Source organism: Pongo pygmaeus, chromosome 9 (genome assembly GCF_028885625.2).
Source record: "Pongo pygmaeus isolate AG05252 chromosome 9, NHGRI_mPonPyg2-v2.0_pri, whole genome shotgun sequence".
Classification (NCBI taxonomy): Eukaryota; Metazoa; Chordata; class Mammalia; order Primates; family Hominidae; genus Pongo; species Pongo pygmaeus.
Window position 1 is genome coordinate 80,284,079 of NC_072382.2, and position 27,543 is coordinate 80,311,621.

At 45.6% G+C, this 27,543-nt stretch overlaps 1 protein-coding gene across 5 annotated transcripts in view; it reads right to left on the reverse strand.

Annotated features, from left to right (window-relative positions):
* Window positions 1-27,543, reverse strand: part of TENM4 (teneurin transmembrane protein 4) — a 782,056-nt gene that overhangs the window by 666,005 nt on the left and 88,508 nt on the right. The window lies entirely within an intron of this gene.

Consider the following 27,543-nt stretch of genomic DNA (forward strand, 5'->3'; position numbering starts at 1 on the left):
GAATTGGAAAGAGTTTTTTTTTTTTTTTTTTTTTTTAACCTCCAAGTCCTGTACCCTTTGCCCCAAACCAGACCTACTAAGGAAACCAATGGAAAAAGGTAGTGGCAAAAAGAAATCTAAGTCCAGTGATCTGAATCCTGGTACCTCAGAGGCCTCTGTGGGTGTCTTGAAAGAGGCGACTCCACCATTGTCGTTTAAATGCCAGTAAAATGGGACAGTGCCTGAGAACTAAAGATTTTCAAGCCCTGACCATGAACTATGAAAAGGAACGTTTCCAGGGCACAATTTAGGGAATAGATGCGTCAGTGCACTTAACGACAGCCCCACAACCTGATCAAGTCCCTTCTGCCTCCTTAAGGGACCCAAGGGTACATAAGCATGGGGAGATAATTTGAAAAGTTTCCTTGAAAGGCATCTCTTTCTTTTGTTTTCTGGAAGTCAAAACATTTCTCTTTCAGACCCATCCTAACATTTAGCCAGCAGCTCTACTGAAGTTAAGAAAAAGGTGAAGGAAGAGAATGAACATTTAGGCTCAGTATTTTGCATAGACAATCACCTTCTCTTTCTATGGTCCTACTTGGATGTGATGGTTCTCATTCAACTAATGAGGATGCTATGGCTCAGAAAGATCAAGTGACTTACCCAGGAACCAAGAAGAAAGTGGCAGGTCCTGAACTCCAACCCATGTTTCTGGGTCTCTAACATTGTTCTTCTTCCTTCCCCAGGCTGGGAAGAGAGTGCTTTGTCTTTGTAACCCACAGAAGCCTCAGAAAATCACAGCAGCTGGAAAGATAGAGTCTGTCTCTCAGGTATTGCAGACTGCCCAGCTGACTCCAAAAAAGCCCCTCTATCCTCATACTAAGTGGCTTCTTGTTCCTGTGACAGCAAACCCCACAACTGTGACCCTGCAGCTGCCACAGGGTCCAGTTCTGTATGCCTGGTCAGAGGTGGTGGTGGTGGTGGTGGTGGTGGTGTGGGGACCGAGGGAGGTGGGGACACAGAGAGAGTGTGGGAAAAAGCCTGTAAACAATGATGTGGTAGATGAGGGGATCATCTTCTACAACATGCCCATTTCTGTTCTGAGTTGGAGAATTGAGAGAGAAATATAACATTTACTGAACACCTACTATGTACCATGCCTAATGTTAAGCATGCATATATATATGTATGCACAGGTAGTAACGTAGCACCTCACAGTTTCTTCTTCTGGGAAGAAGAAACTGAGGTTCCTAGGGGCTCAGGGACTTACCCAGCATTCCAGAGCTGATGTAGCCCAAGGCTGGGCTGACTCCAGAGATTCTTTGGAAATAACATAAAAGTTTCCCATAGGAAAAGCTACTGTCTCTACAAAACTGTCCTTCCAGCTGGCAGAGAACCATCCCAACTGACCTGTCCCAGTGAACCATGTGACTAGGCACTGACCTCTTAGACACCATTCAGAAGCAGCTAAGCTGTTCAAAAGCCATGGAGAATTCTGGGCAAGTGGCAGCCTTCACTAGATGAGCATTTTTGTTTTCTCCTCAATATATTTTTCCTTTTCCCTCATGGCATGTAGATTTCTGTTCCATCGTCTCCAAATCTGGCGCTACCTCTACAGTTGGCACAAGGGTAGGAATAGAAGAAGTTCTTCAGAGCAGAGCTGGGTTCTTTAAGGATTCAAAGAGACTGAGGCTCAGCAGCGATGGGAGAGGCCTTCGCTGGGAACATCTTCTCTTGGAGAGAGACTTTCATTCATTCATCAAATATTTGCTAGGCACCTCCAACATCCCAACCTCAGTTACTGGCAATATAGAGCTTTTGTTTTGGTAGAGAGATGGCAAATTAAGCAGCAAACACAAAAGACATGAGGAGCTACGATAGAAAGTGGCTTTGAGCAGGAGCAGAGGTAAGTAGACAGGAGGACTTTTCTATGCTGGGGGTGGTAGTCAAGGAAGACTTCTCTGAGAAGGTGGTACTTGGTCGAGGACCGAGATAACTAGAAGAAGCCAGCCATGCAAAGACCTGGGGCAGAGCAGTCCCAGCAGGAGAAGCACAAAGCCCTGAGGCAGGAAGGTGTCAGCTTTTTCCAGGAATACGAAGAAGTCCAGTGCGTCAGAGGCTGGGTTAGCAGGGAAGGGAAGATGAGATCAGAAGTTGGCAGGGCAGGTAGAGTAGGCTGTGCAGGCCTCAGCAAGGAGTTTGGTTTTTATTCTGAGTGTTCTGGGAAGCCACGGGAAGGTTTTAAAGAAGGGAATGACAGCAGCTGATTTACATTTGTAAAATATCTCTCCAGCTGCCTGGTAAGGAATGGATCACAGAAGGGCGAGCAGGAAGGCTGAGCAGAACCTACTGAGAAGAGGGGAAAGTGGCATCGACTAAAATGGTAGAACCGGAAAAAAAGAGCAGTGGAGAGAGATCCAGGCAATGGTGTGTTGTTAAATGCTTAATGACTGGCTCTCTAGGGGAAAAGCCCTGTTTGCCTATTTCCATGGTATAAACACTCTTACTGTGGCAGACTTTAAGCTAGCAACGTGGCATCACTGAAAGCAGAACTGGGAAGAATGGTATACAAGCAACTCTTGAAGCTGGTGTGAGCTGCCAATTCCAGCACACAACCAGGTTCAGAGGTAGACTTGATGGGTCTTGCTAATGGACTGGCCATGGGAGTGAGGAAAATGGAGGAATTGACGGGAACTCCTAGGACTGGGACTTGAGTGACGCGAAGCACAGAGAAGCCACTTCCTGAATCGCTGGCCTCTGCTCAGTCCCTGCCTTCTAGAATCCTGAAAGGCAGGGGGCTATGGGGAAAAAGCACACCCACTAGGCCCTGGGCTCTCTGAGAGTTGATCACAGGCCTTACTCCTCCCTGTTTCTCACCCAGCACTCAGCCTGGTGCACAGACAGAACTTAATAAAGGGCAAATGCAAGAACAAATGAGTGACCTCAGTTTCCTCATCTGCAAAACGGAATGGCCACATTAACACCCTCCAAGGGTAACTGTGAGAATCAAATGGAAAATAACATAACAGCCAGCAGAGTCGAGAGCTATGTGGTCCACAGGCATGACATCAGGATCCTCAAATTAACCCTGTGAAGTTTTACTATCCCTCCTGGCAGATGAGGAAAGGAGGTTCGGAGCCATTAAGCCATGTACCCAAACCCATCCAGCTAATGTGCAGCAGAGCTGGGATTCAAACAGCCCCAAGTGTCAGATGACATTCTGAGTGCCTGGGGCTACCCCAGACAAGGCCAAGGGCTGGCCAGTTTCTGCTTTCTTACCAGAAGCAACAGAGACACGTGGGGTCATGAGGATATGTCGGCCATCCCTGCCTTGCCAAGATCTGCAGATGAAACACTAATAAAGTGAAACTCAGGCAAGAGCTGGGAACCAGACGTTTCCCTCTCCTGGCCAGGAAGGAGGGAAAGAGAGGTCTTCCCTGGGGGCAGAAGAGGATTTGCTTGCCCTCTTTAGGATGAATGATTCAGAGTTAGAGAACCGTGTAGGGACCGAGGCATGGCTGCCTTGCTGGAAAAAGCTCTGGTTGTGCTCAGCATAATGGCGAGTGTGTTCCCTTTGTGGAGACGGGCTGACCTGTCCCTGACTGATAAGTGGACTTTTTTTTTTTACCCCTTTGCACAGCCAGCATTTTTTCCCAGGCTGATGTAGATGGAGGAGCCCAGGCCTTGGAGTAACAGTCTTGAGTTTAGACTCTACGCCCACTACTCACAGCTGTGTGATCCTCAGCTAATGGCTCATATAAGCAACCTGCACCTCTGTTGTTGCCTTATCTGTAAAATAAAGGCACAATAGAGTCCTTGTCTCAGTGGGCTGCAGGGAGGCCTGGGCGATGCTCACAGGGTGCATTAAGAGGACAGCTGGGGCGCCAACCACAGTGACCATGCCTTTCCACTCTGTGGAGGGGCATGCCCATGCTCCCCAACATCTACTGGATACAGTGTAAGGAGACTGTGGGAGGAAAACAAAGAACAGGAGGGAAAGCATCCCCTCAACTCACTTCTAAGTGTTATACAAATGTAAGTGACACATTAGCTCCCTCTCACCCTGGGAAGGCTATAAATTGTCGAGCCTAATGGCCCTGGTAAATCACAGTGCTTCCTGCAACCCCGGGCAGGGGAGCCTCGCAGGGGCTGAGAGCTCAGCCTGCCAGCCTCCCTGTTCAGGTGGGGGCTCCAGACAGCATCCTTGCTTTGCCATGTAATGGCTCTAGTTCCAGCAGCCTCTGCTACTCATGCAGAAAGGACACTTGTTCTGAAATCACAGTTGTCAAAGCCTGTCAGGTTTTTGTGCTCAGATGCACCGCAGCACAAATCCAATCAGCCAGAGGAGACAATGATTTGCATTACAAGAGGATGCTTTGCTTTAATAATAATAGATGCTGTTCACCGAGCATGTACTCAATGCCAGGCACAACTCTGATCCTCACACAACCTGTAAAGTAGTTTTGATTATTATCCCCATTTTATAGCAGAGAAAACTGAAACCAGAAAGGTGATGAAAGTTACCAGCTAGAAAACAGCAGAGCTGGGACATGAGCCAAGGTAGCCCAATGCCAGAAGCCAAACCTTCAGCTATCACTCCAGGCTGCCATTTCAGTCCCGCACTGCAGGAGTGGTTTATTTCCAGATTACAGGCTGGAATGTAAGGCTAAAATCCTAGAATTTAGCATGAAAGACTAACGCCACAAACCAAATGGCTTCAGAGGCCAGAAGGCAGGTCTGTTCTCAGACTCAGCTCCATGTGGCCAGGTGAAAATGATGGCCCAGTCATCACATCTTTCATCCCTCTTTGTAATTAAGTTGAACAACTTGAACTGTCACATGAAATCTCTTTAAAAAAAAAATAAGGCCAACCTTATGCCGGCCCACCGAAATCCATCTGGGGGCTAATTGTGGCCATGGGGTAGCAGTTTGCAACCTCTGCTCTTTGCAACCTCACAGTTTATAAGCACTCTTCCCATCTCACCCATTGCTTCATTTTGTATCGATATCCAATGTTGTTGTTCCCCCACTTCTCAGATAAATAAACTGAGACTAAGAACTTAAGTAGACTTATATCTTTCCATGAAAGATCATTACAAATTACTGAATATTAAGGACCTTGAATATACGGTCTGCACCTCTACATTGTCCTGGCTAAGCATCTCACAACTCCTGCTTGCTCACTTCCTCTGGTGCCAGGGATCTCACTCCTATGATAGCAATGTGAATCATTTTTAAATTGTTCTAGTCTTTAGAAAGTCACCTAAACTTCAACCCGCCTGTCTCACTCTGAAACTCTGGAGGTATACCCAATTCCCCTTCTACATGACAGGATTTGTCAACCTTCAACAGTGAATATGGCAGGGGAACAAGGTAGAAATTTCACTGAACACCTCCAGGGCAGGAAGTTCAGTGTTGAGTCCTTACCATACTTTTTTTCACTGAATCCTTAGAAGAGCATAACATAGCAGTCTTTCCTATCCCCATTTGCAATGATGTTCAGGGAGACTGAGTACCATCCCCAAAGTCAAAGTTAGTATATGATAAGGAGAGCATTCAAAACAAGGTCTGTCAGATTTCATGGCCTGCCCATTCATCCATCCATCCATCTATCCAACCATCCATCCATCCATCCATCCATCCATCTATCCATCCATCCATCCATCCAACAAACATTCACTGAGAACCTACTATGTGCCAGACATTGCTCTGGACACTGAAATATAGATACAACTTCCCCTCTACTTTGCCATCATCTTCTTTTTTAGGCAAAAATACCTGGGGTCTTTCATTTAATCTTTATGTGGTTGGTTTCCACACCATTCCTCTTTCCCAGCTTGTTTGAATGAACATGTGTCAACATCCCTATTACCCAGAATGGAAAGTGATCTTTGAGCAGAGCCCAGACAGGCATGTGGCTAGGAGTGACCCATCCCTAACTTAGGGCTCTCTCCTTTTACTGACAGAGCCTACGCACATAGTAGTTTCTGGCGGCCTTCCCACAAGCAACTTTTCAACCAAAACCATAACAATTGTTTTCACAGCTGCTGCTACTAAACCATGTCTGGTCTTCAGATATTGGGTTTGAAGGCCTAAGAAAAATGAAACTACACCTAATATCTACTAAGCCAATTGTACGTAGTAAAGATTTTATCAACATCTTACATTTTGTATTACAATTTGCATGTTCCAGCAATTAAAAAGTAAGACTCAAAGAGGTGAAGTGACTTGTCTACGATCATCTAGCCAGTAAGTCATGTTGCTGAGATGTGAGCTCACGGCTGTCTGGCTCTAGAGCCTGTTTTTTCCCTAATGGGTTTCACACTTGTACCTGTTCAATTTCCTCTCCCTTGAAAAGGGCTACGGCTCTGGACTATTGTCTTTTATCTAATAACCTGACAACACATTCTGCCTTTTCTAGCACACAGAATGATCTGTCTAAGTCATCTGTAGTTCATGAGCACAGCAACACCGAGCATGGCAAACATCATTGACTACCTAACTGGGCTTGTGGGAGAAAGTAAACAGAATGAGAGCCCCAATAAAAACAAGCAACAGAATCAAAGAGCAGGTCCCAGCTGCCTTCCAGGTAAAGAACTGCTGCTGAGCAGGTGAATGCCTTACAGTGTCGCATATAGTCTGGCAGGACTCAGCTGGACCTCAGTGTGGGCCCATCTGGAGATCCTCAATGATGTCTCTGAATGTGATCACCCTGGGTTGAGGCTGAGTGCCCCGACCTAGGCCAGGTGCCAGGAGATGCCTGTACATCCACAGCAAGATATAGCAAAGAGCAACTCTCACAGCAGCCTTCAACCTAGAATTTCAGTCTGCAGGCTCCCCTCCCTGACCCACCATTTCTCTATTCCCTGAGCACTTTCTAACACAGGGTTCTGCAAAAACCTTTCCGTGGTTGCCCAGCACTGTCAGGGTAAAATCCCATTCTCACTTCATGCTGCTAGAGACTCCTCACAGCTGACAGAGGTATCCCTTGCCTATCTCCAACCATCCGCAGGAAAAAACCCTATCTGTAGCTCAGCATTTTGCAAGATAGGTTCAAAGAAACCCTACTCCTAAAAGATAGTCTAAGTGTCCTGAGACATCAGTAAGTCTAGGAAATGCTGCCAACAATGTTATGATCTTGAACAATCACAATGAACGTTAGCATGTTGCATATGACTGAGAAATCCTGTCATAAAGAGATCTGTTTCATTTTAAGCCTTAATTTCTTATACTGTAACAGAACTCCTAATCTGAATAACACCTAAGGGAAAGAGGTTTGGATTAGTCAGTGATGTCACCAACTTCCCATGATTTCTTTCATGCCTTTGGGGTTCTGCATCATACTGTACCCTCCAACAAATGTGTTATTCTTCTTTTGCCACCTACAAAACTCATATTCATTCAAAGCCTAGCTCAGCTTACAACACCTCTGAAAAATATTCCTGAAAACTCCAGGCTTGATTTTGTTCTTGCCTTGATAACAACACTTATCACAGGGTTTGTTACAATCCTATTTCCTTTTTCAGTGGGAGCTCCCAGAGGACAAGGATTGGGCCTGATTGTTTTCTAGAAGTACAAGTGTATGGCATAGTTCCAGGTTGATGTGGTTCAAGCTGGTTCTGCTACAGAACCTGACAGGTGTCCCGCCACCATGACTGGGGAAAGCCCCCTTCCCTTGGCAAGGCAACATGATCTCAAGGCAATAACTGCCATGCTCAAAGAGAGCCAATAGGTCACTTCAGGAAGATTCAAAATAGATGCCATCCTGCTACATCACTTGGCGTTGCCAGGAAACAGCTAGTTTGCTATAAGGCAGGTTGATTAGCATTGCAGAGAAGACATAAACTAAGAAATGGCTGTTTCTTCTCAACCTGCCCAAACCATCCATCGGTACATTTGTATCAATTTTTTGCATCAATTTCCTATTCGGCTTAGGGGGAAAGGTAAAGTTTGAAGTCAGGATTGAAGACTGCAGATCCTTCTCAGAAGACACCAGAGCACCTCTGATGTATGGGAGTGACTCTATAAGCACTGAGACCAGAAAGGGATAGGATTAATTCATGAGGTCTGTTCCACCTCAGTCTTTCACATAAGGCCTATGTGCATCTTGGCTCAGGAGAAGCCTAGAGGCAACACGGTCTGGGAAAATGTTTTGCACAAAGAGGAGAGACTGCCAACTCCCCTGACTGAGTTATGGGAGCCTGTGGGTTGCAGTGACTAATTCTGCCTGAAAGATAAGGAGAGGTTGCCTAGGGGTCTCAAAGGGTAACTGGGAATCACCAGACTAGTATGGGATGAGCTCTTACAGACAGCAGACTGCTCCCTCCCTTTCAAGTGGGCCATCTGGGGACCACTTCCTCTAAGCATCTCTCTTTGCTGATCCCCTGTCTAAGCTCCCTGAGCCGTGTGCTAGATGCTTTCATGGAGGTTATCACTGTTTATAGATGAGGAAGCTAAAGCTCAGGGTGATCACCCTATGAATCAGTGGCAGGCCTGGACTTGAATCCAGGCCTGACTAACACGTGTGTCATGAAGTCAGCTAGATCTGAACTAAATGGGGGAAAAAAATGTAATTTTTAATCTTTGAATATTTTCCCCCCTCCAAGATGTAATAGTGCCTTGAGGGGTGGGAGGGAGGTATGGTTTGGTCCATAGAGCCCAAATCATGTAGTCAGGGCATCCGATTCCACATTTGCTCCACCACTAACTAGCTGCATTGCTTTGAGCAAATCCCTATCCTCCTCCAGGCCTCTAGCTTCTGATCGGTTAAATGGGAGTAACAAGAGCCATCTTGCATACTTACTTCCCTAGGTATTAGATGACAGAGGAAAAAGAGTATTAAATGATAGAGGTATTAGATGATAGAGGAAAAAGGGTCTGTTATAAAAGGTATAACAGACTATGCAATAGTCAGCACATAGTATGTGTTCAGAAAGAATCGGCTGGTTATGTGCTTATAAGCTATTACCACAATGCAATAAGGAACCTAGAGAGCCAGGATTGGGCTCCATTTGCTTTCTATCACTTTGAGCAAATCACTTAATCTCTCTAAGCCTCATTACTTCTATCTGTAAAATGGGAATTACAATGCCACTTTGAAAATATTGCTATGAACATGCAATAATTAAGGTATGTAAAAACCCAGGCCCAAAAGGATGTAACATATTTGAGGTTCTCTCTACCCCTCTGCCCTTTTTCTAGAACCATTAGGAGTCAGAGGTATCCTGCTGTCTGTCACTCCTGCTGGCCAGTGGCCCAGGAGGCCCCCAGTTGCTGGGATTGGGCAGTGTGCACATTGACATTTACTGAATTGTGCCCTGCAGGATGAGACAAACTGTAATTTCCAAGGCTGAAACCCAGCCCCACTCAGGGGCACAGCATGGAGCCACTTTGAGAAATCCACATTCAAGTATCCCCAGGACCCAGGGAAATGCAATAGCCGAGGGGACAAGGAGGTAACCAAGCTAACTGTTCCTGATTAAAGCAACTGGCCTAAAGCCAGCAAAGCTAGCCTTCGAAAAGTTTAAGTTTTGTCAGCAATTATTGCATCTTGCATCTACGTAGCACCTTACAATTTACCAAAGCCTTCTGTAAACAGCAATCACTCAATAAATCCTTTCAATATACAAGGAATCAGTCTGCCAGAGGCTTTTTAGAAAACCCCACATTGCATTGGTCAGGGCAGACTGGGAGGAGCAGATGTTTGATGGCAGCTGCATAACAACATTATCTTGTAAGAGAAACTGTTCCATCCACAGCCCAGCCATGTGTATACCATGTGATCATGCCTCACTGTGATCACAGCTGATTAGGTCAGAAGTGGTACTTGTCCCTTGGAAAGTCCAACCTTTGGCTGTCCAGTAACCTGTGATTTGTCTCAATTAGGTTCTTCCTTTGAGGATTTGAAATTGGAATTGAGGAACAGAGACTGGGGTAGTTACCAGAGGGGAGAATAGCCAGAAAGGGTTGCTAAGAGTTGTAGGTTATTGAGAAGGCCAGGGTAGGCAGGACAGACCTTCGCAAGGTAAAGCTCTGTGGACCATAACCTATGAAAAAGCAAAGGAAATGGGGAAACTGGGGAAACAGGGCCACATGGACTCCCTGGTTTCTAGCAACTTCCAATTTTTTGTTTTGGTGGGGCCACGCTGCATTGGAGTTCTTACTTTGGACTCTCAAAAAGACCTCTGAGACCTCATCACAGCCATCCTTGCCAGAGTGGGTTTCTGCCCCATGCCATCGAAGGCCTTGCCAAGGACAGGGGCAAAGTGGGCATCGCTATCCACACTCTGCAGATAAGGAACCTGCAGCTGGGGTGGTGCCTAGACTTGCTGGCATCTCACAGCCAGATCAGGGTCCTTCTTCCATGGCCCCTCACTGCTTTTGAGACTGTGAGAAGTTGTATGACTATCCACCAAGTCTCAGAGGAAGAGAGGGTCCTGCGCAAGCACGTATTTGGGATGACCGCTTCTCAACTGTCTCTTCCCCTAGAATGTGAGTGTTGTGAAGACAGGATCATGTCAGCCTGGTGACTGCTGCACCCCCACAGGCTAGAGCAGGGCTTGCCCCAGAACAGATGCTTAAATATGTTTGTCAAATGAATGACTGAATCGATTAAGCAGTCCCAGCATGTTCCAACCACAATAAAAACCAGGGAGGTTTGCATGTCCTCACTTATAGACAACAAGAAGAGCTGCTGCATTTGAGATTCCAGATTCTTGTGGGGCAAATTTTCATTTCCTTCTCCCTTGGGAATTGTTTCTGAAAAGCAGCTGCTGTCAGCTTGGGTTCAACTCCCGTTCAGCACTGGGAAGCAAGCAGACCATCTAATCTTTGAAACGGGATGGCCCCTGACTGCCACCCAGACAGCAGATTTGGCATTCCCTCCTCGGCACCTCCAAGTGACCTCTGCCCTTGCCCAAATTGCCCAAGGGACCTGAGGTCATCCCTTCCATCACTGGGCAGCCAGAGCAGGTGGAAAGTTGACTTTACACTAATAGTAACTTCTTTCACCTTGGCCCTGGCTCTAGGCCTAAGGGTCTCACAGAAGCTCCCCAAACTATCCTGAATAGAGTATAGAATGAAAAATGTTCTGGAATGCAGCCTAGGGAGACAAGAATTCCAAATTTTCTGGGTGACCTTGAGCCAGTCGCTTGATATTCTTGAGGCCAAAAGGCCTGAAGTCTTTGGCTGGACCTAGGTTCAGTCCCAGCTGAACCTTGGACAAGTCACACTCACGGAGCCTCAGTTTCCTCAACTGTGGAGTAGAATGCTGCCATCCAGCTGAGAGTAATGTCTGCTCAGGGCATCCAAATGGGCTTTGACTCAAGACCAACATGGAAGTTGAGTCTACTCTGGAGATTGACTCAGTTCACTTTGGGGCTACAAACCCAAAGGCTGAGCCTTGAAGTGGGAGATGATGGAGCTGTGTTGGCAACGCCTGCTCAAACCTCAAACACAACACAGTCACAAAGCTGGGGCTCTGAGTGCCAGGAAGATCCAGCAGAATGTGGTTTTCCCTGTACTCCAACTCCAGCGTCAGGAGAGTGGCAGGCCAAGCAGGGGATTTTTGGACGGGGCTGTCCTTTGTTGTCCCATTCCGTGATCAAGTGAGAAAAGAACAACAGACTCAATAGGCAGATCACACAGGTGCAGATGACAGAACACCAGACAAATCACTGGAATTCTGTGAGCATAGGTCCTCATCTATAGAGCCGGCTAGGGCGCCTGCTCTATTTCCATCAAAGTGTTGTCATGGAGATCAAACTTGGTAATAGGTCAGGAAAGTCCTGGTAAACTGAAAAGTGCTGTGTCTTTGAAAAGTATCACACTGCACAGTTTGGTTGCAGTACTGCATCCTTCTCTATTTCATGAGCCAGAGCCAAGGTCAGGGGCTCCTGTGCAGAGCTGGCAGGCCCAGCACTTGCTTCCTGCTCCTGTGCATATCCCTCTCTCCCTACTATTACTATGGAATCCTCATCATCCCAGTGAGATGTACCTTATTTTGCCCATTTTACAGATGAAGAAGCTGAGGCCCAGAGAGACCGAGTAACCTGCTAGGTCCCATGGTTAAGTGATAGCTATAATCCCAGGGCAAGAGTCACAGGGAGAGAAGGAAGAGACATGAAGGAGCAAGAGAGGGAAAAAAAATGGGAAAAACGCAATATCAAAAGAGAAAGATGGAGGAGAAAAGGGAGGAGAGGGAAAGAGAGGAGGAGGGATGAAGGAGAAAGAGTAAAGAATGAGAATAAATCAGCCCTGTTGGGGGCACAGAGGGGACAGCGTGGGAAGCTGCCAAGCTGCTCCCTGTGGTTGGGTGCAGGATGTGGGGTGGGCAGACCAGGCATGGGTGGGGGCCACAGGCAGCCACGTGAGGAAGTGACAGGTCAGCAGAGCAAAAGCCTTCTGCCAGGGTGGTGAAAAAAGTATTAAACGAGACTTCCTCGAGCTTTAGAAATTGCTGAAATACCGAGGCCGCAATGGAAGATAAAGTGTCCTACAAAGGGAGCTTCGAATGGAATCAATTTCCCTGGGCCGACTTTTATGTCCTATTATAAGAAATTGAAAAATTATTTCAGTGGAAATGTCACTTTGCTGGTCCACCTCTCCTGAAGATATTGAGAAGGAAAATGGCTTCCAATAAGGGGGCATTGGGTCTTGTCCTCCATCACTGGAGTTGATCCTCTAGGTTCTGTGTCTTGGGAGCCCAGCCCAGGGAGGTGGGGTCAGGGGGAGTCTGGAGGGCCCTTCTGTTAGAGCTTTGGGGCTGGCAGAGAAGGCAATAAAATGGAGACAAATGTGACAGCCCAAGGGACCACCAGCTCTTGATGGCCAGACCTACATACCACAAGCTGGAACATGATACTCTTGAGGCTGGCTGGACTGGGCCAGGGTGGAATGTCAAGATTCCCTGCACGGGACATCATACCACAGAGAGGACTCTGGCAGCTGCTGCCGTATCACACATGTTTGCTTCTAGAGTCACAGCATAAAAGGCCTTCCCGCCCATCATTCCTTCCCTCATATCCACTTTTTCCCATTGCCATGAACTCCTCACCTTTCTCTATCCATAGCAGGCTTTCCTTCCATGCCTGGTGCTCTTGCTCTGTTTGAAAGGCCCATTCCTGCACATCCATCTGGCAAACTCCTACTCATTCTTCAAGACCCAGCTGAAATGTGCCTCCTTAGGAAATCGTCCCTGCACTCCCTCCCCTGTGTGGTAGGCTGAAAAATGAGCCTCCCCACCAACAAAAAAATGCTTATGTCCTAATCCCCAGAGCCTATAAATATGTTACCTTGCATGGTAAAAGGGACTGTGCAAAGGTGATTGAGTATCTTGAGATGGGGAGGTTATCCAGGTGGGCCCAGTGTAATCACAAGGGTTCTTATAAGATGACAGTGAGAGGCTCAGAGTTAGTAGTAGGATCTGTGAAGCAGGTGGTTGGAGTGAGGCTGGGGAGGGACCACAAACCATGGAACGCAGGCACCTCTAGAAGTTGACAGAAGTGAGAAAATGGATTCTCTCTTTGGAGCCTGCAGAAGGAACCAGCCCTGCCAACACCTTCACCCCAGCGAGACTGAGGTTGAATTTCTGATCTCAGGAACTGTAAGAGAATAAACCTGTGCAGTTAGGAGGCACTCAGTTTGTGGGAATGTGTCATAGCAGCGATGGGAAACTGAGATCTGTGAGCAGGGTTCCCTCTCCCTCCTCTGGGATCCCTTGCAACTCCTTGCCCATGCTGCAGCTCCTCACGACCAGCACTTATCCAGTGTCCTCCACGTGCCATGCCTATCCTGACTGCCACAGAGGCATTATCACACCCAATCTTACTGCAATGCAGCTGGACAGGTACTAGATCCCCAGTTTACAGAGGAGGAAACTGAAGAGCACAGAAGTGAAGCAACTTGACCCAAGAAAGTCAAACAGGTCACGAACATGACAGAGCTAGAACTTGAACTCAGCACACACTGTACAGTGATCATGTATGTAAGCGTTGGTCTCTTCCACCAGAAAGTAGGGTAAAAAGGTAGATGTTGGGCCTCCAACAACTGCAGAATGAGCAGACCTCTGAATTGGGGCCTCTCTGTGCTCTCTGAGAGGTTCAGTGAATTCTTGTGTGAAGGATATAAAAAATGGAATGTCTACCCTTAGAAACTAGAACTTTTCATCAAACTAGATTATTTGTAACAATGACCTAAAGCACTTTATTTCACATTCTCTATGACATTTCCTTATGGGTGGTATGGTAAAGTAGGAGTCCAGGACTTATAGTCCAGACTATAACTCTGGGTAAGTTCCAGCAAATATACCCTAAGCCTCAATTTCTTCGTCTGTAAAATGGATATAAGAATCCCACTGCCAGAAGAAGCCCTGGTGAGGACAAAGGAGAATGTGCACGCAAAAGCATTGGGTGCAATGTGAATGCTGCTTGCTCTTGTTCTCTCTGGGACATGAACAAAGCTGTGCAGCACACTGGGTGGGTGGTCTTTCCCCACAATCACAGAGGACACTGAGACCCCACAGGCAGCTCTTGCACCCCACTAGAAAGTATAAGGCTGCCTGGCCCAAGTACCAGGGGGGCTGTCCAAGCTCTATGCTGCCAGAATGCAGATATGGAGAGGTAATTTGGGGCTGAGATGAGGAGAGTTGACCAGAGAAGCCAGCCTGTGATTGTCAAAGGTAGGTGTGACTGCATGGACCGCGATGAGATGAGGAGAGGGCTTCACAATAGCGCACATGGGTGAGCAGTGGCACAGAAGAGAGAAAGTCCCATGGGGAAGGGAGGCTCTGAAAATGTGGAACACGGACTTTGTGGCCAAGACCACAGAGCCAGTGGGCAGGAGGAGGTGGAGAGTGTGGGAGGGATGGTGGCTGGGAGTACAGCAGGCCACACAGAAATAAGGAACTGCGTGGCCTCCCTCTTTCAGTCTCTTGTGTGTCTAGGAGCTGAACATCCAAGGTGCTCCAAATCAATCATCTAGGCAGGGGTTCTCAGTCCTGGCTGCAAAGAGAATCACTTGGAGGAGTTTTATAAAATCCCAATGCCCAGGCTGCACTCCAAACCACTTAACTCAAAGTCACCAGGAGTGGGACCCAGGCATAAGTATTTTTTGAAACTCCCTAGGTGATTCCAAAGTCCAGGTGAGGCTGAGAAATTCTGCTCTAAGCCTCGGCTCCAGGGCCAGGAAGCCAGCCTGGCATCATCTGGATTCCAGTTGGGCTTATTACCTTCAGCAGTTCTCAGTGCAGTTCCCTTCCCCCTGCCTGTGTCCCTGACACCCTGCAGCTTTGCATGAATGTGATACTTCACTTCCTGTCCTTGGCCAAAACTGGGCCTCTGGGGGGTGTTTGCACAGTTGTTTGAGGATAAGTCCACCACACTTATTTTTCTGTGGTGGCCAGACTGACTCTCCATGGCCTGGTGGCCCTGCCCTGAAGCGTGGTGGGCTTCCGAGGCACTGGCACACCCAGCTCACCCTGAGCATCAGTAAGCCTTCTCTGCAGCTGACCCCTAGCATGGATAACTTGGGCACAGGGGGATGGGAATGAGGAGCTTCCTCCTCCTGGCCCCTGGAAGAGGGAGAAGAGAGCATTTACTGACCACTAAGTGCTCTGTGCCCCCAGCATGGGAGCAGGTGCTTCACATGCATTATGGTTAAGTGATCATTATCACTTTTCACCTTATGATGCAGATATTTGAAATCATTCTATTTTACAGATGAGAACACAGATGCTCAGGAAAGTGAAGCAGCTTGGCCTAAGGTTTCACAAATGGAAAATGTTACAGCTGGGTCACACACCTACAGCTGGCTCCAGAGCCTGAGCTTTGGCTTTCAGGGTCTCAGTTTCTCACCTATAAAATGGGTATGACAAAAAAAATTCCTCCCTCACAATGTTCTTGTGAGCATTAAAAAAGTAGCACTGTTAACCTATATAAAGCAGATAGTAGAGTATTGGGAATTCAGCTGATGCTTGATAAAAATGGCCCTTACTCACCTTTTTAAAAAGGACTCCAATGCTTAACATAGTCTAAAGAAAATATAGTGTAGCTAAGTTTCAACAACAACAAAAAAATAGGTTGAGACCAGAGCATTATTTCCGTCTCCACTTTCTTCTCTGTGCTCTCTGAAAAACGAATGAGCTTGTTACCAATACTAATTAGTTCTTGTCCTGCCACCCAATCAACAAGAAGATGTCTAAGGTCAGCCATCTGGGGTCCTTTGGGTGAACGCTGAGAGCTGATGCAGGGCTGCTTCCCCAGGCTCATGCCTGGGTCTGCAGGAGCGTGGATCTGCAGGGGCTTGTGTCTGCCAGGGTGGACATCCCCTTAGCTGGCACAAAGAACATAGATGAGGTCTTGGAAATCCCAGATACTTCCCAGCTGCATTCACAGAGATGATGCTGCTTTTAGCATTTCTCCCTTTCAGATATCAGTGTTTTCTTCCTATTTTAAAGCATTCTCCTATCAATGAAGCATCCCAGATCCCACAATGAAGAAATGCATTCCATCTATTCCCAGACCTAGGTGGGACAGTGCCTGGTACATAGTAGGCACTTAATAAATATTTGTTGAATAAATGAATGAGCATATGGAAACTCACTCATACTGCCGAGTCTCCCAATTTCCAGGCTAAGTATTCCTGAGTTTTTCAACCATTACTCACAGAGGTGGCAGAGGGGGTGCTCAAAGCATGAGGCTTTAGTGAACCAGAGGTTGAGGGAAGATACTTGTCTTCCCAATGGGCTAGGGGAGGCGAGGTGAGGAAGTCAGAGACGGGAGTCTGACCTGGGCATGCACTCGCTACTCGGGCAGAGAGGGAGGGCTGAGGGTAGAGCCAGAGAGTGAGAAAGACACAGGTCCATGAGGAGATCTTATACCCATGAAACTGCCCCAGCCAAGCTGGTTTGGAGCTATGGAACTTACAGAAAGAGAGTACATGACACCCCCAGAAGGGGTCTGCAGGCACCTGGCCAGGTAGACTGGCACTGGAGTCTTTGAAAACAAAACTTCTCTTTGACCAACACTCAAGAGTGCAGACCATTTTGAAAGTCTCAGAATCCTTCCCTGTCTTCTTCCATCTCACGCTGGGCCCTTCCTTTTGACCCTTCCAGAATGACAATATTTCATTTTACTCAGGAAAAACCAGCAGTGCAAAGAAGGAAGTAGAGTAATCAGGCCATCTGCCCAATTTTACCTAAATTTTCTACCTAAATTGCCAAGACAAATATTTCAGGAAACTGCACTTGGCTGGAATGGTTAGGTAATTCATCTTATTTACCGTCTAAATGCACTTGAGAGCTGAGATAGATTCACTCATGTTGTCGCTTCTTAGTCAGATGCAATTCACAGTAGAAATCGCTGCCATCCAAAGCTTCCATAACTTCCAAAGGGTAATGGATTTTTTTCAGCCCATCTTTCTTCCCCGCTCATATTTGCTTGAGGATTCCAAATGGATTCTATTTACTGTAATTACTGTTCTAACTGCAGCTCACTTGCAATGCATCAGGTTAATGTTAACAAGATACCCAGCTGATGCTGGTAATGTGTATTCACTGTTCAAACTCTTTACCCACCCCCTTTGGTGTTGTCTCAATTCTATTCTCTGAACCCAAAGGGGAGGGGGCAAAGCCAAGAAACACGGGTGGATTTTTTTCTGTTTTGTTCTTCTCTAATATCATGGGCTTTTTCTCAATGGATATTCATTGTTCTTGGGTTTTCCTATTCCTGAATTTTCGTGGCATTATTACAAATGTTATGCTTTGCTTAAATACCGATTTACACACTTCCCTCTTCATTTTTCCATGCTACTAGTGTCATTAAATTCCATGTTATTTGATTAATAACAAAAATTAACATCAACAAAGTCCTGACAATTTGCAAGACACGTTTCACCTATGTTATCTCTATAACAAGAGAAATAATGGCCAAGTGTATCAAGAGGCTTAATCTCTCAATTATGGGGTAGTTTATATTCATAATTTGAATCTACGGAAAAAGCACACACTTCAGAGGGGGCAAAGACTAGGATTCATATTCTAGTTTCACCATTTAGCTACAGGAGTTCAGTTAAGCTTATCTCTCTGAACTTCAGTTTCCTCATCTGTAAACAGACAAAACTATAACCTATACTATAACTTCATACATTATTGAGAAGTTCCTTGCAAATCATAGGTGCTTAATAAATTATCTGTTATTATACCTTACCAATAATTTCAATTATCTTGCCACATCTGAGGACCCAGCACACACAAGTGGGAATGTATTTTAATAGGACTTCGAAGTGAACATTTTTTGAGCTATGAGGAGCCTGGAGATGAGACCCTTACTACTCAAAGTGTGGTTCACAAACCATCAGCATCATTATTTGTGAACTCATTGAAATAGATTCTCAGGTCTTTCTTCAGAAAGAAAAATGTGTAATTATCACATGTCTCCATAGAGTTGACAGAAAAATAGACTATCCCTTCAGTCCCGACGACCTGATCTCAGTCTGAAAAGCATAAGATGGGTGAAGAGGAGACATTCCCAAATAAAACTCCGAAGTCCATTCTAGCTCATTCCACTATGCAGCACCTGTAATTCCCCAGAGAACATTTGACTCTCCTCCTCGTGGTGACGATCATTAAGCACGATGAATACAAATGCCATTTGTTGATTCAGGTGCTAAGAGTCTGAGCCACACAGCTTTGATGTCAGCCGGACAGTACCTCAGTGTCTGGGTGAGTCTCTTCTCCTTTCCACCTAGTTTACCTCATCTATAAAATGAGAATCACAATACCTGCCTTGGGGGTGTTTGAGAATTAATGCAGACAGATGCTTACCATGCTGTCCGGCACACCGTAGGCACTCATTTTCAGCTGCAGCAGCGGTAGCCTTAGGAATAGTAATAAACATGTGTTTATTGAACACACATTGAAACTGCTGCTTCAACCCCCACCTCCCACCCCATACACACGTTTATTCTATTATTAGTAATTAGTAATTGCTGTTTATTACGGTTATTGCCATCTCTGCAAAAAGAGCTACCATGTCGCTGTTCCCAAAGCCAAATGCTTGGTGTCAGTCACCTGCTTTCATTATAGGGAAGCAAAGGAGACCTGGAGCTGGAATTCTAAAAATCCGCTTCATTTTCCTTCTCCTGGTAACTTTCTTGGGAAAGCCACTTAAGCCCTGACAATCACACTTTCCTCATCTGTAAAATGGGCATAAACCATTTTCTCCCAACTGCCTCAAGGCCAAAGTGAAGAGCTCAGAAAATGAAGTATCTGAAAGTGATTTGCAACCATACAGTATTCGTTGAACAAATGTAAAAGACCCCTGTGATCCCTGCTTTCCCTTAAGTCCTGATCTCATGGTTCAGGGTTTCTCTCCTTTTCCCACCAAACCACCACCTTTGCAGAAGCCTCCATTACCACACAGGTCCCCTCCAAGCTCTATCCTGGGTTTCACTCTCCCCTTTCAGACCAATTTGCTCATCACTAGGGATGCATCTTACTTAGAAACTGTTCTTTCGCTTCCAAAATCAAAGGTGGCATTATTAAGGGTTGGGGAAGAGCGGTGTTTTAGCTTCCATGTAAACTTCACTAGTGCCAGCTCCCACCAAATAAACATGCAGGCCACGTCAAAAGTGTGTGTGCTACATAAATAAAGCTTCCAGGCAGGTCCTTCAGCCTCTTACCCCCATGCCCCACTAGGTCACCACCACGGTGCCTTTACACTGGTCCTGTAGGGAGACTCTAGAGCCACCTTATACCAAACCCTCATGGCTTCCTCTGCATTTCCTTAACCATTCAAGGAACTCCTAATAGGCCATGGACCTCAGGACAAGGCTATAAGGCTGGCTGACTTATTTTCCCCATGATGAACTCAAAGATGATGGAGACCCACTTGACTCACTTTAGGGCCAGAGTTCTTTCCCCACTAGAGGAGGTATAACGTGGGGGCTCAGTGCCTCCCCAGGGAGGACCTCATTCTCTTGGCACTTTGGTATTACACTGTTTGCAGTGGGACCCCGCAGACAGCCACACTCTCCAGACATCTGTGTGACCTTTGGCAAGCCGCTTCTCTGCTGCTTAGCATAGGGACCTATGCTTCCTTCAGCCTCCATTTCCCTGTCTATAAAAACAGGGACATGCAGCTGGAGTAATGTAGTATAAATCAGATGTTTAATTATATCTATCCTCTCACTTCTTTTGATAAGACTCAAGGGGCCCCATTTCCCAGGATACCTGGACAAAACCATTTTTTGAGCCTTTTGTGCCCAACCATAGTCATTAGTCTTTTAACAGAGCCATTTGTTCATTTATGTAATAGACACTGATTGAATATCTTTCACGTTCTGGTATAAGGCTACACCGAGGATATAGTGGTGTGCAGTACTGCCATGGTGCCCAATTGCATGGAGGTGGCACTCATAGCAAACACCGGTTGCCTCCCAAAGAACTTTTCCAACACAGCAGAATCTCCTTCATTGGTATCCCATATCAAAACACAGGGATCATACAAGATGCCTCAGCGTCAAAATTCCAGCTACTGATCACAGTTAAGTTTTGGTTCTATCACTTGCTAGCTATGCAATAGTTACAGACAGAATGATTGCATCTTCACAAAAGTCACTGTTGAATTAACCCCCACTGTGATGGTATTTGGACACTAGGCTATGAGAAAGTAATTAGGGTTAGATTAGGTCATGAGGGTGAGACACTCATGTTGGCATTAGTGGTTTCATAAGAAGAGGAAGAGAGAAAGGCCATCTGCAAGCTGGGGAGAAGGTCTTCAGTGGGAACCCAATTGGCTGGCACCTTGATCTTGGACTTCCAACCTCCAAAACTGTGAAAAACAAATGTCTGTTGTTTAAGTCACCCAATTTACGGTATTTTGTTATGGCAGCCCATGTGAACAGTGACCTTATCTTCTCTATGCCTCAGTTTCCTCATCCAGAAAATGGGGATAATTATAATCCTATCTTACAGATTTAAAATTAGGATTAGATGGAATATAACAAATAAAGTGCTGCACACAGGGACTTGCCCAATAAATGATCGTTTTTATCAAAGTGCCTAACTGGAAATGCCAATCATAGAATGCTAGAGCTGGAAGGGATCTTGCCAAGCCCCTTCACTGTATGGAGGAAAGGAGGCTCAAAGGGGAATGGCTTGCCCAGGACTACAATACCAGGGTCCCCGACTCCTGCTTTAGGTTTGTTCCCCTCCACTGGCTGGGGAGGGTCTCTTCCTTCCTCCTATCACCTGTCTAATCCCTGACACTTAGCACACCCACTTGAAATTGTCACCCCATTTACCTGGTGAGCAGCTCCTATGTGAGGTTGCTAAGAGATGAGGATCCATCGCTGAATTCCACACCTAGGAAGTCTCTTAAATTAGCTTGTCAGAATTCTTCTTTTTGAAGAAAACCCAAATAGAAAAAAATAATTTCACCGATGTTTCCTTGGAAAATGCTGTGGGAGGAGTTAAAACTATGCTAAAGTGTGCAGCAGATTTATAATAATAGCTGAACACCTTTCATTTGCTTTGCCCTTTGTGGTTTGCAAAGCACATTTCTACATATTGTTGAGTCCCCACAATCAATCAATCAATCATTCCTTCATTCATAAATACATATTTAGCACTTTCTATGTAGCACACACCATGCCAGGTGCCAGAGGTTTAGCAGTGAATAAGACAGAAAAAAATCTCTGCTTTTATGGGGTTTATGCTCTACCAGGCAATAAATGCACCACACACATGTACACCTACAGACAATGTTTTCAGATACTGGCAAGTATTGTGGAAAAAATAAGGCAGGGAAAGGGGAGAAAGAGTTAGGGCACTTGTTTTGAGTGGCCAGGAAAGCTTTTTCTGGAATGCAATCCAGGCAGAGATTATTAATATTGCTGAATAAATATCTGAAACCTCAATTTATAGATATAGAAACACAGCCCAGACTCACACAGCAGTTAGATAGTAGGGCCCAGAGGAGAATTCATATTCTCTCTATCCCAGCCTGTGATAATGCCAAGTCTCATGTCTGGATCCAGGAAGCCAGACCGGAGGATGAGGAATGTGTGTGGAGATCAAGTTCTTGTGTCCCATTCTATCACATTGCCCACCTGCTATCGCTTACTGTGTGCTGGCCCATGGGCTGGGCACTGGGACTAATGGGATAAAGCAGACATAATCCCTGCCCTCAGGAAACTTCCAGACAAGTGAGGAATATGAGACAAGTTCACACACAACTGTGCCTCCTGTTAGAAATCCCAAGTCTTCAGAATGGGGCTTCAGAATGGGGCTGCTTCTCCAGTACACACTAAGAAAAACGTCTCCAGCCTCCCAGATTTTCTTCTTTTTAATCAACAATCTTGAATTAGCTGCCGACTCCATACTGACCACTGCTAGGGATCACCTTTGTCTTTCCTACCCAGGCACCTCATACGCAAATTCCAGCCACCTCTACTGCTAACACCTTAGTCCATGCTGTCATCACCTCTTGCCCAGAATACTGTCACAGCCCTCTTTATTTTCCTTTCTTGTTTTTTTTTTTTTCCTGAGACAGGGTCTCACCCTGTCACCTAGGCTACGGTGCAGTGGCACAATCACAGCTCACTGCAGCCTCAAACATCTGGACTTCAGTGATCCTCCCATCTCAGCCTCTTGAGTAGCTGAGGCTACAGGTGTGCACCACTATACCTGGCTAATTTTTTCTTTTTTTTTTTTTCTTGGTAGAGATGGGGGTCTCACTATGTCACCCAGGCTGGTCTCGAACTCCTGGCCTCAAGTGGTCCTCCCACCTCAGCTTCCCAAAGTGCTGGAATTACAGGCGTGAGTCACCACTCCTGGCCCTGTCACAGTCTTCTAACTTCTAATTTCTGATGCTGCTCCTGCTCCCAACTACCATGCCCTTCAGGGTGTTCTCAACCCAGCAGTCAGAGTGATTTTTCAAAAAGTGTATCAATCATGTCATTCTTCTGCTCAGAACCCTCCAATTACCCGCTATGCACTCTGAGTAAAAGCTAAATCCTCACACTGGCCTCCAAGATTCTATGTGGCCTGACCCCTCCCCTACCCCCCTCAGACCTCACTGCCTTCCTACTCGCCTCCTTGCTTGCCCTCCCCGGCCATACTCTCCTTCCTTTTTGCTTTCTTCCTGTGCACCAGTCATGGGCCTACCTCAAGTCTGTATACTTGCTGTTATCTGCCAGGAATGCTCTTCCCACAGGTATTTTTAAGGTTTTCCCCCTGAAAGGAGATATCCTTTAAGGCTTTGTTCAAATCTTACCCTCTTTTAATTTGCAATAGACATGCCTTCCTCATCACAACCTTCCTTATTTCCTGGTTTTTCTTCCTATCACTCTTGCCTTCTCATATATGGTATCATCTACTCACTGATTGTGTTGCTGTCTGCCTTCCCTTACTAGAATGCAAGCTCCACAAGGACACAGACTTTTGTCTGATTTGTTTAGTGTCTATCCCACTGCCTGGGACAGTGCCAGCCACAGAGGGGATACTCAGTAAATCTCTGTTGAGGCCAGGCACATTGGCTCACACCTGTAATCCCAGAACTTTGGAAGGCTGAGGCGGGCAGATCACTTGAGGTCAGGAGTTCGAGACCAGCCTGGCCAGCATGGTGAAACCTCATCTCTACCAAAAATACAAAAATTAGCCAGGTGTGATTGGCAGGCATCTGTAATCCCAGCTACTCAGGAGGCTGAGGCACAAGATTGCTTGAACCCAGGAGGCGAAGGTTGCAGTGAGCCGAGATTGTGCCACTGCACTCCAGCCTGTATGACAGAGCAAGACTCCATCTCAAATAAAAAATAAAAATAAATAAATAAATAAATGTATCTCTGTGGAATAAACATCCAGACCAATCATCTCCTCCATCCCAAACTTGTTTCTCCTCTGACATCCCTTTTTTCTGTTGAGGGCATGATCATCTACCTAATCACCTGTGACTCAGTGCAATAGTTCAACAAGCCTAGATTGGAGCCAAGGAGGTGGAGAGCCCTGTGCTGGGTGCCATGGAAACAAATGAAACTGGGAGTCACTTCTAGTTCCTGATTTCCTCAACCCCCTCAAATCCAAACTAAACATCAGTTTTCTGATTTGTAAAATCAAGATAATAATACCTATTTCATAAAATGAAATGAGATAACATGTATAAAATATTCAGGAAACATATGTGCTGCATAGTAAATACCTAAGAAAAAATAATTCGGCTGGCACTGAATTCTGGAGTCTTGCTCCTGAATATCTCCAAAACATGCCATTGTCTCACCCTTTCCCTGTCCTGCTGCTGCCAGGATGAATTAGAAGGCTGGAAGGAGCAGAGAGCACTGAGGGCTAGGAAGGAGAGGCATATGGTTAGGGGTGACTCTGACTGCCAGCCAGCTCTTGGTTTCAGCTGAATGCCTGACCCAAACACAATCACCAGCCACATAGGCAAGGGTAAGCCACAACCTTCTAGGGCCACAGAGGCTTTGGGCTCCCATGGAACCAAGAGTGATCTCCCCTCTGCGGCCCCAATCATGCCCAGCCCCCACCCAATAGACCTGCTCCTTCCAAATGGGCTCCTCACACCACTGCCTGGGTGACATCGTGGGAACAGAGAGAGCCACGGAGCATGACTGCCTGCAGCAAATTGATTTGTGCAAGCTGCTGACAGAAGGATGTGCATGACCCCCATGGAAGATTAGGAGTGGGACATTCCCAACAGACAGGCCTGGGCAGGCCAGAGAGGCAAGGGGAAAATTCTGCCCCTTGCTCTCTCTGCTGGCCAGCTGTGGAGTCCCACAGCAGCCTCCTCTCTGGCCTCTGTGCATTTATTCCAAAGGGAAGAAAAAGGAGACAGAGAAGAAGGGAGGAAGGGAGCGGGAGACAAATAGGCAGACAGATGGGAGACACAAAAAGAGATGCAACAAATTATGGTTTTTGAGGACTTTCTGTGCACCATGCCCAAGATCTTTCTTAAGAAGTGAAAATAAAAGTCTCTTTGTAGGTCACTCAGGACTTGCTTTATGAATCTGGGTGCTCCTGTATTGGGTGCATATATATTTAGGATAGTTAGCTCTTCTTGTTGAATTAATCCCTTTACCATTATGTAATGGCCTTCTTTGTCTCTTTTGATCTTTGTTGGTTTAAAGTCTGTTTTATCAGAGACTAGGATTGCAACCCCTGCCTTTTTTTGTTTTCCATTTGCTTGGTAGATCTTCCTCCATCCTTTTATTCTGAGCCTATGTGTGTCTCTGCACGTGAGATGGGTTTCCTGAATACAGCACACTGATGGGTCTTGAGTCTTTATCCAATTTGCCAGTCTGTGTCTTTTAATTGGAGCATTTAGTCCATTTGCATTTAAAGTTAATATTGTTATGTGTGAATCTGATCCTGTCATTATGATGTTAGCTGGTTATTTTGCTCGTTAGTTGATGCAGTCTCTTCCTAGTCTCGATGGTCTTTACATTTCGGTATGATTTTGCAGTGGCTGGTACCGGTTGTGCCTTTCCATGTTTAGCGCTTCCTTCAGGAGCTCTTTTAGGGCAGGCCTGGTGGTGACAAAATCTCTCAGCATTTGCTTGTCTGTAAAGTATTTTATTTCTCCTTCACTTATGAAGCTTAGTTTGGCAGGATATGAAATTCTGGGTTGAAAATTCTTTTCTTTAAGAATGTTGAATATTGGCCCCCACTCTCTTCTGGCTTGTAGGGTTTCTGCCGAGAGATCAGCTGTTAGTCTGATGGGCTTCCCTTTGATGGTAACCCGACCTTTCTCTCTGGCTGCCCTTAACATTTTTTCCTTCATTTCAACTTTGGTGAATCTGACAATTATGTGTCTTGGAGTTGCTCTTCTCGAGGAGTATCTTTGTGGCGTTCTCTGTATTTCCTGAATCTGAATGTTGGCCTGCCTTGCTAGATTGGGGACGTTCTCCTGGATAATATCCTGCAGAGTGTTTTCCAACTTGTTTCCATTCTCCCCGTCACTTTCAGGTACACCAATCAGACGTTGATTTGGTCTTTTCACATAGTCCCACATTTCTTGGAGGCTTTGCTCGTTTCTTTTTATTCTTTTTTCTCTAAACTTCCCTTCTCGCTTCATTTCATTCATTTCATCTTCCAGGGCTGATACCCTTTCTTCCATTTGATCGCATCGGCTCCTGAGGCTTCTGCATTCTTCACGTAGTTCTCGAGCCTTGGTTTTCAGCTCCATCAGCTCCTTTAAGCACTTCTCTGTATTGGTTATTCTAGTTATACATTCTTCTAAATTCCATGCTCATGGGTAGGAAGAATCAATATCATGAAAATGGCCATCCTTCCCAAGGTAATTTACAGATTCAATGCCATCCCCATCAAGTTACCAATGACTTTCTTCACAGAATTGGAAAAAACTACTTTAAAGTTCATATGGAACCAAAAAAGAGCCTGCATCGCCAAGTCAATCCTAAGCCAAAAGAACAAACCTGGAGGCATCACACTACCTGACTTCAAACTATACTACAAGGCTACAGTAACCAAAACAGCATGGTACTGGTACCAAAACAGAGATATAGATCAATGGAACAGAACAGAGCCATCAGAAATAATGCCACATATCTACAACTATCTGATCTTTGACAAACCTGAGAAAAACAAGAAATGGGGAAAGGATTCCCTACTTAATAAATGGTGCTGGGAAAACTGGCTAGCCATATGTAGAAAGCTGAAACTGGATCCCTTCCTTACACCTTATACAAAAATCAATTCAAGATGGATTAAAGACTTAAATGTTAGACCTAAAACCATAAAAACCCTAGAAGAAAACCTAGGCATTACCATTCAGGACATAGGCATGGGCAAGGACTTCATGTCTAAAACACCAAAAGCAATGGCAACAAAAGCCAAAATTCACAAATGGGATCTAATTAAACTAAAGAGCTTCTGCACAGCAAAGGAAACTACCATCAGAGTGAACAGGCAACCTACAAAATGGGAGAAAATTTTTGCAACCTACTCATCTGACAAAGGGCTAATATCCAGAATCTACAATGAACTCCAACAAATTTACAAGAAAAAAACAAACAACCCCATCAAAAAGTGGGCGAAGGACATGAACAGACACTTCTCAAAAGAAGACATTTATGCAGCCAAAAAACACATGAAAAAATGCTCACCATCACTGGCCATCAGAGAAATGCAAATCAAAACCACAATGAGATACCATCTCATACCAGTTAGAATGGCAATCATTAAAAAGTCAGGAAACAACAGGTGCTGGAGAGGATGTGGAGAAATAGGAACACTTTTACACTGTTGGTGGGACTGTAAACTAGTTCAACCCTTGTGGAAGTCAGTGTGGCGATTCCTCAGGGATCTAGAACTAGAAATTCCATTTGACCCAGCCATCCCATTACTGGGTATATACCCAAAGGTCTATAAATCATGCTGCTATAAAGACACATGCACACGTATGTTTATTGCCGCATTATTCACAATAGCAAAGACTTGGAAGCAACCCAAATGTCCAACAATGATAGACTGGATTAAGAAAATGTGGCACATATACACCATGGAATACTATGCAGCCATAAAAAATGATGAGT